This window comes from Patiria miniata, unplaced genomic scaffold (genome assembly GCF_015706575.1).
Source record: "Patiria miniata isolate m_02_andy unplaced genomic scaffold, ASM1570657v1 HiC_scaffold_8, whole genome shotgun sequence".
NCBI lineage: Eukaryota > Metazoa > Echinodermata > Asteroidea > Valvatida > Asterinidae > Patiria > Patiria miniata.
In genome coordinates, this window is record NW_024037075.1 from 7,882,094 (window position 1) to 7,897,319 (window position 15,226).

Below are 15,226 nucleotides of genomic sequence, written 5' to 3' on the forward strand. Positions count from 1 at the left end.
TGCCGCCAAGGCTAAGGCAGCTAAGAGAAGGAGAGAATCAAGGCCAAGAAGGAACGGGAAATGAAAGCCGAGAAAGCCAAGAAAGCAAAGATTGCAGACAAAGCCAAGAAAGCCAAAATGGTGAAGAAAGCCAAAAAAGCCCGCGCCGAAGAATTCACCCAAGAAAGCTGCCAGAAAACTCCTCCAAGTCAACTAAATCATCTGCCAAGAAATCCTCCACCAAGCCAGCCAAGCCAGCCAAGAAGCCAGCCAGCAAGAGCACATCGAGCAAGCAGAAGAAAGTGTCGGCCAAGCCTTCGAAGAAATGAATCATCGAATCAACAAACTAAAACCAAAACGGCTCTTTTCAGAGCCACACATTTTTACAAAAGAGATAGTCCTTTCCTGCACTTTAAAATTTTTATGAATTTTTTATTTGTCATGATTACAATTTTCAAGTGTTCCTTTTTTAATGTTTCGTATTAAGCCCCCTCCTCAACAAAAAATAATATTTAAATAAAACCCAGAGAGAGATAGAGAGAACCCCCCCCCCCACCTCCGCCAACAAAAAAAAACAAAACAAAAAAAGCGTAGTAAGCGGGTAAAAAGCAAAGAGCACATCGAGCAAGCAGAAGAAAGTGTCGGCCAAGCCTTCGAAGAAATGAATCATCGAATCAACAAACTAAACCAAAACGGCTCTTTTCAAAGCCACAACATTTTTACAAAAGAGATAGTCCTTTCCTGCACTTTAACATTTTTATGAATTTTTTATTTGTCATGATTACAATTTTCAAGTGTTCCTTTTTTAAATGTTTCGTATTAAGCCCCCTCCTCAACAAAAAATACATATTTAAAAAAACCCGAGAGAGATAGAGAGAACCCCCCCCCCAACAAAAAAAAAACACAAAAAAAAAGCGTAGTAAGCGGGTAAAAGGGGGGGGGGTTGCAGAATCATGGTGGGTGGGCATAACGTGAAAGTGTATTCAACAACTTCAGATCAACAATTCACCTTAATAATATAAACCAATAATTTGTCCATGGTAGGGCTGAATGTTTTGAATCAGCGCGGAAAGAAACCGAGGCAAGCAGCATCGGCCGCCGTAAGAGTGTTGAGGCGCTATAACGGTCAACTGTCGTTGACAGTCCTATTTCGGCAAAGTTCGTGTAGTATTTAACGATTAATTTACATTTTTGTGAGGGCCTGTCGTCGGTAGAAAGAGAGAATCACCCACAATAAGATGGCCCCGCTTCAAACTCTTGAAATATCGCTGAAGGAAACAAAGTGAAATCAGCTAAACCGATAAAATACAAAATTACCGGTCAGCGGCGAAGTGCCCACACGTCATAAACGCCGATTTATATCATATGGCTTTTACTAATCACGTACAATTTTATATCAGTGGAAAGATCAAATCACGTAGTAGCCGCTTGGATCAGTTTCAAACTCTAGAAATACCCCTGCAATAAATAAGGAATCAAAACACTTGGAATGTCAAACACAAAATAAGAGGAAATGCCGAGAAACGGGCCACCGCTCCTCGGCTGGTTGGGCTTGCATGATCATGAATGGGCATTGTTGTGCGTCCGCGCCGCGACCGCAGCGTATCGTTAAAAGGCGGCCAAAATTTTTCTGTGAGGCCATTACTCGTCTTCCAGTTTCAGCATCTGCTCGATTGTTTCAACAGCAAATCTCGTGACAAAATCATGTCTACCTCTGCTGCAGCAACCAAATCTCCGTCCCTTCTCAAGTTGTGAAGGAAGCCATTGCCACTCTAGGGGGCAAAGGCGGCGCCTCTTCTCAAGCCATCAAGAAGTACCTCCAGGAAAACTGTGGGGTAGACGTCGAAAAGAAGGCCAAAAGCATCCGCAATGCTCTCAACTCTGGTGTAGAGAAGGGTGAACTTATCCGCACCAAGGGTAAGGGAGCCGCCGGTACGTTCAAGATTGACAGCACCAAGGAGAAAGCTGCCGCCAAGGCTAAGGCAGCTAAGGAGAAGGAGAGAATCAAGGCCAAGAAGGAACGGGAAATGAAAGCCGAGAAAGCCAAGAAAGCAAAGATTGCAGACAAAGCCAAGAAAGCCAAAATGGTGAAGCCAAAAAGCCCGCGCCGAAGAAGTCACCCAAGAAAGCTGCCAAGAAAACTCCTTCCAAGTCAACTAAATCATCTGCCAAGAAATCCTCCACCAAGCCAGCCAAGCCAGCCAAGAAGCCAGCCAGCAAGAGCACATCGAGCAAGCAGAAGAAAGTGTCGGCCAAGCCTTCGAAGAAATGAATCATCGAATCAACAAACTAAAACCAAAACGGCTCTTTTCAGAGCCACAACATTTTTACAAAGAGATAGTCCTTTCCTGCACTTTAAAATTTTTATGAATTTTTTATTTGTGTCATGATTACAATTTTCAAGTGTTCCTTTTTTAAATGTTTCGTATTAAGCCCCCTCCTCAACAAAAAATAAATATTTAAATAAAACCCAGAGAGAGATAGAGAGAACCCCCCCCCCCCAACCCGCCAACAAAAAAAAACAAAACAAAAAAAGCGTAGTAAGCGGGTAAAAAAGCAAGAGCACATCGAGCAAGCAGAAGAAAGTGTCGGCCAAGCCTTCGAAGAAATGAATCATCGAATCAACAAACTAAAACCAAAACGGCTCTTTTCAAAGCCACAACATTTTTACAAAAGAGATAGTCCTTTCCTGCACTTTAACATTTTTATGATTTTTTATTTGTCATGATTACAATTTTCAAGTGTTCCTTTTTTAAATGTTTCGTATTAAGCCCCCTCCTCAACAAAAAATACATATTTAAATAAAACCCAGAGAGAGATAGAGAGAACCCCCCCCCCGCCACACAAAAAAAAACACAAAAAAAAAGCGTAGTAAGCGGGTAAAAGGGGGGGGGGTTGCAGAATCATGGTGGGTGGGCATAACGTGAAAGTGTATTCAACAACTTCAGATCAACAATTCACCTTAATAATATAAACCAATAATTTGTCCATGGTAGGGCTGAATGTTTTGAATCAGCGCGGAAAGAAACCGAGGCAAGCAGCATCGGCCGCCGTAAGAGTGTTGAGGGCGCTATAACGGTCAAACTGTCGTTGACAGTCCTATTTCGGCAAAGTTCGTGTAGTATTTAACGATTAATTTACATTTTTGTGAGGGCCTGTCGTCGGTAGAAAGAGAGAATCACCCACAATAAGATGGCCCCGCTTCAAACTCTTGAAATATCGCTCAAGGAAACAAAAGTGAAATCAGCTAAACCGATAAAATACAAAATTACCGGTCAGCGGCGAAGTGCCCACACGTCATAAACGCCGATTTATATCATATGGCTTTTTCTAATCACGTACAATTTTATATCAGTGGAAAGATCAAATCACGTAGTAGCCGCTTGGATCAGTTTCAAACTCTAGAAATACCCCTGCAATAAATAAGGAATCAAAACACTTGGAATGTCAAACACAAAATAAAGGAAATGCCGAGAAACGGGCCACCGCTCCTCGGCTGGTTGGGCTTGCATGATCATGAATGGGCATTGTTGTGCGTCCGCGCCGCGACCGCAGCGTATCGTTAAAAGGCGGCCAAAATTTTCTGTGAGGCCATTACTCGTCTTCCAGTTTCAGCATCTGCTCGATTGTTCAACAGCAAATCTCGTGACAAAATCATGTCTACCTCTGCTGCAGCAACCAATCTCCGTCCCTTCTCAAGTTGGTGAAGGAAGCCATTGCCACTCTAGGGGGCAAAGGCGGCGCCTCTTCTCAAGCCATCAAGAAGTACCTCCAGGAAAACTGTGGGGTAGACGTCGAAAAGAAGGCAAAAGCATCCGCAATGCTCTCAACTCTGGTGTAAGAGAAGGGTGAACTTATCCGCACCAAGGGTAAGGGAGCCGCCGGTACGTTCAAGATTGACAGCACCAAGGAGAAAGCTGCCGCCAAGGCTAAGGCAGCTAAGGAGAAGGAGAGAATCAAGGCCAAGAAGGAACGGGAAATGAAAGCCGAGAAAGCCAAGAAAGCAAAGATTGCAGACAAAGCCAAGAAAGCCAAAATGGTGAAGAAAGCCAAAAGCCCGCGCCGAAGAAGTCACCCAAGAAAGCTGCCAAGAAAACTCCTTCCAAGTCAACTAAATCATCTGCCAAGAAATCCTCCACCAAGCCAGCCAAGCCAGCCAAGAAGCCAGCCAGCAAGAGCACATCGAGCAAGAAGAAAGTGTCGGCCAAGCCTTCGAAGAAATGAATCATCGAATCAACAAACTAAAACCAAAACGGCTCTTTTCAGAGCCACAACATTTTTACAAAAGAGATAGTCCTTTCCTGCACTTTAAAATTTTTATGAATTTTTTATTTGTCATGATTACAATTTTCAAGTGTTCCTTTTTTAAATGTTTCGTATTAAGCCCCCTCCTCAACAAAAAATAAATATTTAAATAAAACCCAGAGAGAGATAGAGAGAAAACCCCCCCCCCCCCCCACCTCCGCCAACAAAAAAAACAAAACAAACAAAGCGTAGTAAGCGGGTAAAAAAGCAACAGCACATCGAGCAAGCAGAAGAAAGTGTCGGCCAAGCCTTCGAAGAAATTCATCGAATCAACAAACTAAAACCAAAACGGCTCTTTTCAAAGCCACAACATTTTTACAAAAGAGATAGTCCTTTCCTGCACTTTGAAATTTTTATGAATTTTTTTTTTGTCATGATTACAATTTTCAAGTGTTCCTTTTTTAATTGTTTCGTATTAAGCCCCCTCCTCACCAAAAAATAAATATTTAAATAGAGAGATCCCCCCCCCCCACCCCCCCCCAACAAAAAAAACAAAACAAAAAAGAGTAGTAAGCGGTAAAGGGGGGTTGCAGAATCATGGTGGGTGGGCATAACGTGAAAGTGAATTCAGCAACTTCAGATCAACAATTCACCTTAATAATATAAACCAATAATTTGTCCATGGTAGGGCTGAATGTTTTGAATCAGCGCGGAAAGAAACCGAGGCAAGCAGCATCGGCCGCCGTAAGAGTGTTGAGGGCGCTATAACGGTCAACTATCGTTGACAGTCCTATTTCGCGGCAAAGTTCGTGTAGTATTTAACGATTAATTTACATTTTTGTGAGGGCCTGTCGTCGGTAGAAAGAGAGAATCACCCACAATAAGATGGCCCCGCTTTCAAACTCTAGAAATATCGCTGAAGGAAACAAAAGTGAAATCAGCTAAACCGATAAAATACAAAATTACCGGTCAGCGGCGAAGTGCCCACACGTCATAAACGCCGATTTATATCATATGGCTTTTACTAATCACGTACAATTTTATATCAGTGGAAGATCAAATCACGTAGTAGCCGCTTGGATCAGTTTCAAACTCTAGAAATACCCCTGCAATAAATAAGGAATCAAAACACTTGGAATGTCAAACACAAAATAAGAGGAAATGCCGAGAAACGGGCCACCGCTCCTCTGCTGGTTGGGCTTGCATGATCATGAATGGGCATTGTTGTGAGTCCGCGCCGCGACCGCAGCGTATCGTTAAAAGGCGGCCAAAATTTTCTGTGAGGCCATTACTCGTCTTCCAGTTTCAGCATCTGCTCGATTGTTCAACAGCAAATCTCGTGACAAAATCATGTCTACCTCTGCTGCAGCAACCAAATCTCCGTCCCTTCTCAAGTTGGTGAAGGAAGCCATTGCCACTCTAGGGGGCAAAGGCGGCGCCTCTTCTCAAGCCATCAAGAAGTACCTCCAGGAAAACTGTGGGGTAGACGTCGAAAAGAAGGCCAAAAGCATCCGCAATGCTCTCAACTCTGGTGTAGAGAAGGGTGAACTTATCCGCACCAAGGGTAAGGGAGCCGCCGGTACGTTCAAGATTGACAGCACCAAGGAGAAATCTGCCGCCAAGGCTAAGACAGCTAAGGAGAAGGAGAGAATCAAGGCCAAGAAGGAACGGGAAATGAAAGCCGAGAAAGCCAAGAAAGCAAAGATTGCAGACAAAGCCAAGAAAGCCAAAATGGTGAAGAAAGCCAAAAAGCCCGCGCCGAAGAAGTCACCCAAGAAAGCTGCCAAGAAAACTCCTTCCAAGTCAACTAAATCATCTGCCAAGAAATCCTCCACAAGCCAGCCAAGAAGCCAGCCAGCAAGAGCACATCGAGCAAGCAGAAGAAAGTGTCGGCCAAGCCTTCGAAGAAATGAATCATCGAATCAACAAACTAAAACCAAAACGGCTCTTTTCAGAGCCACAAACATTTTTACAAAGAGATAGTCCTTTCCTGCACTTTAAAATTTTTATGAATTTTTTATTTGTCATGATTACAATTTTCAAGTGTTCCTTTTTTAAATGTTTCGTATTAAGCCCCCTCCTCAACAAAAAATAAATATTTAAATAAAACCCGAGAGAGATAGAGAGAACCCACCCCCGCCAACACCAAAAAAAAAAAAAAAAAAAGCGTAGTAAGCGGGTAAAAGGGGGGGGGGTTTGCAGAATCATGGTGGGTGGGCATAACGTGAAAGTGTATTCAACAACTTCAGATCAACAATTCACCTTAATATAAAACCAATAATTTGTCCATGGTAGGGCTGAATGTTTTGAATCAGCGCGGAAAGAAACCGAGGCAAGCAGCATCGGCCGCCGTAAGAGTGTTGAGGGCGCTATAACGGTCAACTGTCGTTGACAGTCCTATTTCGGCAAAGTTCGTGTAGTATTTAACGATTAATTTACATTTTTGTGAGGGCCTGTCGTCGGTAGAAAGAGAGAATCACCCACAATAAGATGGCCCCGCTTCAAACTCTAGAAATATCGCTCAAGGAAACAAAAGTGAAATCAGCTAAACCGATAAAATACAAAATTACCGGTCAGCGGCGAAGTGCCCACACGTCATAAACGCCGATTTATATCATATGGCTTTTACTAATCACGTACAATTTTATATCAGTGGAAAGATCAAATCACGTAGTAGCCGCTTGGATCAGTTTCAAACTCTAGAAATACCCCTGCAATAAATAAGGAATCAAAACACTTGGAATGTCAAACACAAAATAAGAGGAAATGCCGAGAAACGGGCCACCGCTCCTCGGCTGGTTGGGCTTGCATGATCATGAATGGGCATTGTTGTGCGTCCGCGCCGCGACCGCAGCGTATCGTTAAAAGGCGGCCCAAAATTTTCTGTGAGGCCATTACTCGTCTTCCAGTTTCAGCATCTTCTCAAGCCATCAAGAAGTACCTCCAGGAAAACTGTGGGGTAGACGTCGAAAAGAAGGCCAAAAGCATCCGCAATGCTCTCAACTCTGGTGTAGAGAAGGTGAACTTATCCGCACCAAGGGTAAGGGAGCCGCCGGTACGTTCAAGATTGACAGCACCAAGGAGAAAGCTGCCGCCAAGGCTAAGGCAGCTAAGGAGAAGGAGAGAATCAAGGCCAAGAAGGAACGGGAAATGAAAGCCGAGAAAGCCAAGAAAGCAAAGATTGCAGACAAAGCCAAGAAAGCCAAAATGGTGAAGAAAGCCAAAAAGCCCGCGCCGAAGAAGTCACCCAAGAAAGCTGCCAAGAAAACTCCTTCCAAGTCAACTAAATCATCTGCCAAGAAATCCTCCACCAAGCCAGCCAAGCCAGCCAAGAAGCCAGCCAGCAAGAGCACATCGAGCAAGCAGAAGAAAGTGTCGGCCAAGCCTTCGAAGAAATGAATCATCGAATCAACAAACTAAAACCAAAACGGCTCTTTTCAGAGCCACAACATTTTTACAAAAGAGATAGTCCTTTCCTGCACTTTGAAATTTTTATGTATTTTTTTTGTCATGATTACAATTTTCAAGTGTTACTTTTTTAATGTTTCGTATTAAGCCCCCTCCTCACCAAAAAATAAATATTTAAATAAAACCCAGAGAGAGATAGAGAGAACCCACCCTCCCCAACAAAAAAAAAACAAAAACAAAACAAAAAAAGCGTAGTAAGCGGGTAAAAGGGGGTTTGCAGAATCATGGTGGGTGGGCATAACGTGAAAGTGAATTCAACAACTTCAGATCAACAATTCACCTTAATAATATACCAATAATTTGTCCATGGTAGGGCTGAATGTTTTGAATCAGCGCGGAAAGAAACCGAGGCAAGCAGCATCGGCCGCAGTAAGAGTGTTGAGGGCGCTATAACGGTCAACTATCGTTGACAGTCCTATTTCGGCAAAGTTCGTGTAGTATTTAACGATTAATTTACATTTTTGTGAGGGCCTGTCGTCGGTAGAAGGAGAGAATCACCCACAATAAGATGGCCCCGCTTCAAACTCTAGAAATATCGCTCAAGGAAACAAAAGTGAAATCAGCTAAACCGATAAAATACAAAATTACCGGTCAGCGGCGAAGTGCCCACACGTCATAAACGCCGATTTATATCATATGGCTTTTACTAATCACGTACAATTTTATATCAGTGGAAAGATCAAATCACGTAGTAGCCGCTTGGATCAGTTTCAAACTCTAGAAATACCCCTGCAATAAATAAGGAATCAAAACACTTGGAATGTCAAACACAAAATAAGAGGAAATGCCGAGAAACGGGCCACCGCTCCTCGGCTGGTTGGGCTTGCATGATCATGAATGGGCATTGTTGTGCGTCCGCGCCGCGACCGCAGCGTATCGTTAAAAGGCGGCCAAAATTTTCTGTGAGGCCATTACTCGTCTTCCAGTTTCAGCATCTGCTCGATTGTTCAACAGCAAATCTCGTGACAAAATCATGTCTACCTCTGCTGCAGCAACCAAATCTCCGTCCTTCTCAAGTTGGTGAAGGAAGCCATTGCCACTCTAGGGGGCAAAGGCGGCGCCTCTTCTCAAGCCATCAAGAAGTACCTCCAGGAAAACTGTGGGGTAGTACGTCGAAAAGAAGGCCAAAAGTATCCGCAATGCTCTCAACTCTGGTGTAGAGAAGGGTGAACTTATCCGCACCAAGGGTAAGGGAGCCGCCGGAACGTTCAAGATTGACAGCACCAAGGAGAAAGCTGCCGCCAAGGCTAAGGCAGCTAAGGAGAAGGAGAGAATCAAGGCCAAGAAGGAACGGGAAATGAAAGCCGAGAAAGCCAAGAAAGCAAAGATTGCAGACAAAGCCAAGAAAGCCAAAATGGTGAAGAAAGCCAAAAAGCCCGCGCCGAAGAAGTCACCCAAGAAAGCTGCCAAGAAAACTCCTTCCAAGTCAACTAAATCATCTGCCAAGAAATCCTCCACCAAGCCAGCCAAGCCAGCCAAGAAGCCAGCCAGCAAGAGCACATCGAGCAAGCAGAAGAAAGTGTCGGCCAAGCCTTCGAAGAAATGAATCATCGAATCAACAAACTAAAACCAAAACGGCTCTTTTCAGAGCCACAACATTTTTACAAAAGAGATAGTCCTTTCCTGCACTTTGAAATTTTTATGAATTTTGTATTTGTCATGAATACAATTTTCAAGTGTTCCTTTTTTAAATGTTTCGTATTAAGCCCCCTCCTCACCAAAAAATAAATATTTAAATAAAACCCAGAGAGAGATAGAGAGAACCCACCCTCCGCCAACAAAAAAAAAAAACAAAACAAAAAAGCGTAGTAAGCGGTTAAAAGGGGGGTTGCAGAATCATGGTGGGTGGGCATAACGTGAAAGTGAATTCAACAACTTCAGATCAACAATTCACCTTAATAATATAAACCAATAATTTGTCCATGGTAGGGCTGAATGTTTTGAATCAGCGCGGAAAGAAACCGAGGCAAGCAGCATCGGCCGCCGTAAGAGTGTTGAGGGCGCTATAACGGTCAACTATCGTTGACAGTCCTATTTCGGCAAAGTTCGTGTAGTATTTAACGATTAATTTACATTTTTGTGAGGGCCTGTCGTCGGTAGAAAGAGAGAATCACCCACAATAAGATGGCCCCGCTTCAAACTCTAGAAATATCGCTCAAGGAAACAAAGTGAAATCAGCTAAACCGATAAAATACAAAATTACCGGTCAGCGGCGAAGTGCCCACACGTCATAAACGCCGATTTATATCATATGGCTTTTACTAATCACGTACAATTTTATATCAGTGGAAAGATCAAATCACGTAGTAGCCGCTTGGATCAGTTTCAAACTCTAGAAATACCCCTGCAATAAATAAGGAATCAAAACACTTGGAATGTCAAACACAAAATAAGAGGAAATGCCGAGAAACGGGCCACCGCTCCTCGGCTGGTTGGGCTTGCATGATCATGAATGGGCATTGTTGTGCGTCCGCGCCGCGACCGCAGCGTATCGTTAAAAGGCGGCCAAAATTTTCTGTGAGGCCATTACTCGTCTTCCAGTTTCAGCATCTGCTCGATTGTTCAACAGCAAATCTCGTGACAAAATCATGTCTACCTCTGCTGCAGCAACCAAATCTCCGTCCCTTCTCAAGTTGGTGAAGGAAGCCATTGCCACTCTAGGGGGCAAAGGCGGCGCCTCTTCTCAAGCCATCAAGAAGTACCTCCAGGAAAACTGTGGGGTAGACGTCGAAAAGAAGGCCAAAAGTATCCGCAATGCTCTCAACTCTGGTGTAGAGAAGGGTGAACTTATCCGCACCAAGGGTAAGGGAGCCGCCGGAACGTTCAAGATTGACAGCACCAAGGAGAAAGCTGCCGCCAAGGCTAAGGCAGCTAAGGAGAAGGAGAGAATCAAGGCCAAGAAGGAACGGGAAATGAAAGCCGAGAAAGCCAAGAAAGCAAAGATTGCAGACAAAGCCAAGAAAGCCAAAATGGTGAAGAAAGCCAAAAAGCCCGCGCCGAAGAAGTCACCCAAGAAAGCTGCCAAGAAAACTCCTTCCAAGTCAACTAAATCATCTGCCAAGAAATCCTCCACCAAGCCAGCCAAGCCAGCCAAGAAGCCAGCCAGCAAGAGCACATCGAGCAAGCAGAAGAAAGTGTCGGCCAAGCCTTCGAAGAAATGAATCATCGAATCAACAAACTAAACCAAAACGGCTCTTTTCAGAGCCACAACATTTTTACAAAAGAGATAGTCCTTTCCTGCACTTTGAAATTTTTATGAATTTTGTATTTGTCATGATTACAATTTTCAAGTGTTCCTTTTTTAAATGTTTCGTATTAAGCCCCCTCCTCAACAAAAAATAAATATTTAAATCAACCCAGAGAGAGATAGAGAGAACCCACCCCGCCAACAAAAAAAAACACAAAAAAAAGCGTAGTAAGCGGGTAAAAGGGGGGGGGGGGGTTGCAGAATCATGGTGGGTGGGCATAACGTGAAAGTGTATTCAACAACTTCAGATCAACAATTCACCTTAATAATATAAACCAATAATTTGTCCATGGTAGGGCTGAATGTTTTGAATCAGCTCGGAAAGAAACCGAGGCAAGCAGCATCGGCCGCCGTAAGAGTGTTGAGGGCGCTATAACGGTCAACTATCGTTGACAGTCCTATTTCGGCAAAGTTCGTGTAGTATTTAATGATTAATTTACATTTTTGTGAGGGCCTGTCGTCGGTAGAAAGAGAGAATCACCCACAATAAGATGGCCCCGCTTCAAACTCTAGAAATATCGCTGAAGGAAACAAAAGTGTAATCAGCTAAACCGATAAAATACAAAATTACCGGTCAGCGGCGAAGTGCCCACACGTCATAAACGCCGATTTATATCATATGGCTTTTACTAATCACGTACAATTTTATATCAGTGGAAAGATCAAATCACGTAGTAGCCGCTTGGATCAGTTTCAAACTCTAGAAATACCCCTGCAATAATAAGGAATCAAAACACACTGGAATGTCAAACACAAAATAAGAGGTAATGCCGAGAAAACGGGCCACCGCTCCTCGGCTGGTTGGGCTTGCATGATCATGAATGGGCATTGTTGTGCGTCCGCGCCGCGACCGCAGCGTATCGTTAAAAGGCGGCCAAAATTTTCTGTGAGGCCATTACTCGTCTTCCAGTTTCAGCATCTGCTCGATTGTTCAACAGCAAATCTCGTGACAAAATCATGTCTACCTCTGCTGCAGCAACCAAATCTCCGTCCCTTCTCAAGTTGGTGAAGGAAGCCATTGCCACTCTAGGGGGCAAAGGCGGCGCCTCTTCTCAAGCCATCAAGAAGTACCTCCAGGAAAACTGTGGGGTAGACGTCGAAAAGAAGGCCAAAAGTATCCGCAATGCTCTCAACACTGGTGTAGAGAAGGGTGAACTTATCCGCACCAAGGGTAAGGGAGCCGCCGGTACGTTCAAGATTGACAGCACCAAGGAGAAAGCTGCCGCCAAGGCTAAGGCAGCTAAGGAGAAGGAGAGAATCAAGGCCAAGAAGGAACGGGAAATGAAAGCCGAGAAAGCCAAGAAAGCAAAGATTGCAGACAAAGCCAAGAAAGCCAAAATGGTGAAGAAAGCCAAAAAGCCCGCGCCGAAGAAGTCACCCAAGAAAGCTGCCAAGAAAACTCCTTCCAAGTCAACTAAATCATCTGCCAAGAAATCCTCCAACAAGCCAGCCAAGAAGCCAGCCAGCAAGAGCACATCGAGCAAGCAGAAGAAAGTGTCGGCCAAGCCTTCGAAGAAATGAATCATCGAATCAACAAACTAAAACCAAAACGGCTCTTTTCAGAGCCACAACATTTTTACAAAAGAGATAGTCCTTTCCTGCACTTTGAAATTTTTATGAATTTTTTTATTTGTCATGATTACAATTTTCAAGTGTTCCTTTTTTAAATGTTTCGAATTAAGCCCCTCCTCACCAAAAAATAAATATTTAAATAAAACCCAGAGAGAGATAGAGAGAACCCCCCCCCCCACCCCCGCCAACAAAAAAAAAACAAAAAAAAAAGCGTAGTAAGCGGTAAAGGGGGGGGGGGGTTGCAGAATCATGGTGGGTGGGCATAACAAACAAACTAAAACCAAACAAGCCACACATTTTTACAACATTTTACAAAAGAGATAGTCCTTTCCTGCACTTTGAAATGTTTATGTATTTGTTATTGGTCATGATTACAATTTTCAAGTGTTCCTTTTTTAATTGTTTCGTATTAAGCCCCCTCCTCACCACAAAATGAATCAATAAATAAAAACACAGAGAGAGATAGAGAGAACCCCTCCCCCCCCCCCCCACCCCCAACCAAAAAAAAAACCCAGCTTAGTAAGCGGGTAAAAAGAGTGGTTGCAGAATCATGGTGGGTGGGCATAACGTGAAAGTGAATTCAACAACTTCAGATCAACAATTCACCTTACTAATATAAAACAACAAGCTGATTTACCCGATCATAGATCGGGTAGGGCGTATTTGTGTTGGGGTTGAAAGTGTGGGGAGTTAAATGTAAATGGGGGATTTAGTTGAGAAGACATGTAGCTATAGAAAAGCAATTTACGGTGACGCGATCTGAGGCAATTTCTGACCACGTACGATATAGTAAAACAAAAGATCATTTTTTAAACATCATTTTCGAGTTTGGAGTCATTGAATTAGCTGTTCTGAGCAAAAATATTATAGTAGGCTACAATTTTTATTCGGGGAAGAGAAAAGTGGGGGTAGGGAACCAAACGATATTGCCCGCTTTAAAATTGGTGGTGGGGGTCCCCCGTCCGCCACCGATTGACGCCGCGCCCATGATAATTATGTACCTTGGCATGTATAACTGTCTGTAAATTTTCCCGTTGGTCTGTTGCATTTTGTGAGGCAGTCGTGTTTGTTCATGTGGGAAAACTGAGTTGAAAGACTTACCGTATAGTACACAGGCGAAGGCTGATTGTACTGTTTTGACAATAAATCATAATGGAATAAAACGTGAAGGTGGCATTTGCAATAGAAATGTTGAGTGTGTTACCATAAAATTACATAGTCTGAATCATGGAGGAAGGTCATTATGAAGGTACAGTATTGGACTCTTCAACAAACGTAAACTTGAACTTCGTACAATTTGCGAGACCTGCGAGGAAAAAGTCGATTTAACTATTTTATTCAAGTTGGCATGGTTCAACCATAATATAAGCAAGGCCAAACAGCCAACAACCGCCATATTATTATTTATGCACTCTTCGTTATTCCAACCCAACATAGTTCAAAGATCACAATATTTGAAGCAATGCATCGATCCCTCGTTGATTTACCCGATCATAGATCGGTAGGGTACGGAAGCTTGAATTGCCTTCCGCGATACCGCGTTACCGCGCGATAATTTATCACAGAAATCCAGAAATCAGAGATACGTATTCCTCGATACCGCGTTACCGTGATAATTTATCACAGAAATCCAGAAATCAGAGATAATTCCTTCCGCGATACCGCGTTACTGTGATAATTTATCACAGAAATCCAGAAATCAGAGATAATTCCTTCCGCGATACCGCGTTACTGTGATAATTTATCACAGAAATCCAGAAATCAAAGATACCTATTCCGCGATACCGCGTTACCATGATAATTTATCACAGAAATCCTGAATTCAGAGATAATTCCTTCCGCGATACCGCGTTACTGCGATAAATTATCGCATTTCTGGATTTCTGTGATAAATTATCACAGTAACGCGGTATCGCGGAAGGAATTATCTCTGATTTCTGGATTTCTGTGATAAATTATCACAGTAACGCGGTATCGCGGAAGGAATTATCTCTGATTTCTGGATTTCTGTGATATATTATCGCAGTAACGCGGTATCGTTGAATGATTTAATCTTTGATTTCTGGATTTCTGTGATAAATTATCACAGTAACGCGGTATCGTTGAATGATTTATCTTTGATTTCACGATTTCTGTGATAAATTATCGCAGTAACGCGGTATCGTGGAAGGAATTATCTCTGATTTCCTGATTTCTGCGATAAATTATCGCGGTAACGCGGTATCTCGGAAGGCAATTCAAGCTTCCGTAGTAGGGCGTAGAGTTGGGGATGAAAATGTGGGGAGATGAATGTAATTGGGGGATTTAGTTGAGAAGACATGCAGTTATAGAAAGCAATTTCTGTGGTGCGATCTGAGGCAATTTCTGACCACTAAAACAATTTTTTTTTTAGCAAAAGATCATCTTTTAAACATCATTTTCGAGTTTGGTGTCATTGAATCAGCTATTCTGAGTAATAGAATCATTATACATGTAGTAGCTACAATTTTTATTCGGGGAAGAAAAGTGGGGGGGGGGGGGGGGGGAGGGACCCAAAAAGTCTCCACCGCTTTAAAATGGGGGGGGGGGGGGGCGGGTGGGGGGGGTTCCCCGTCCCCCACCGATTGACGCCCATGATAATTATGTACCATGGCAACAGTCTGTAAATGTTCCCGTTGGTCTGTTAAATTGGCATTTTGTGAGGCAGTGGCATTTGTGAGAAAACGTACTTGAAAG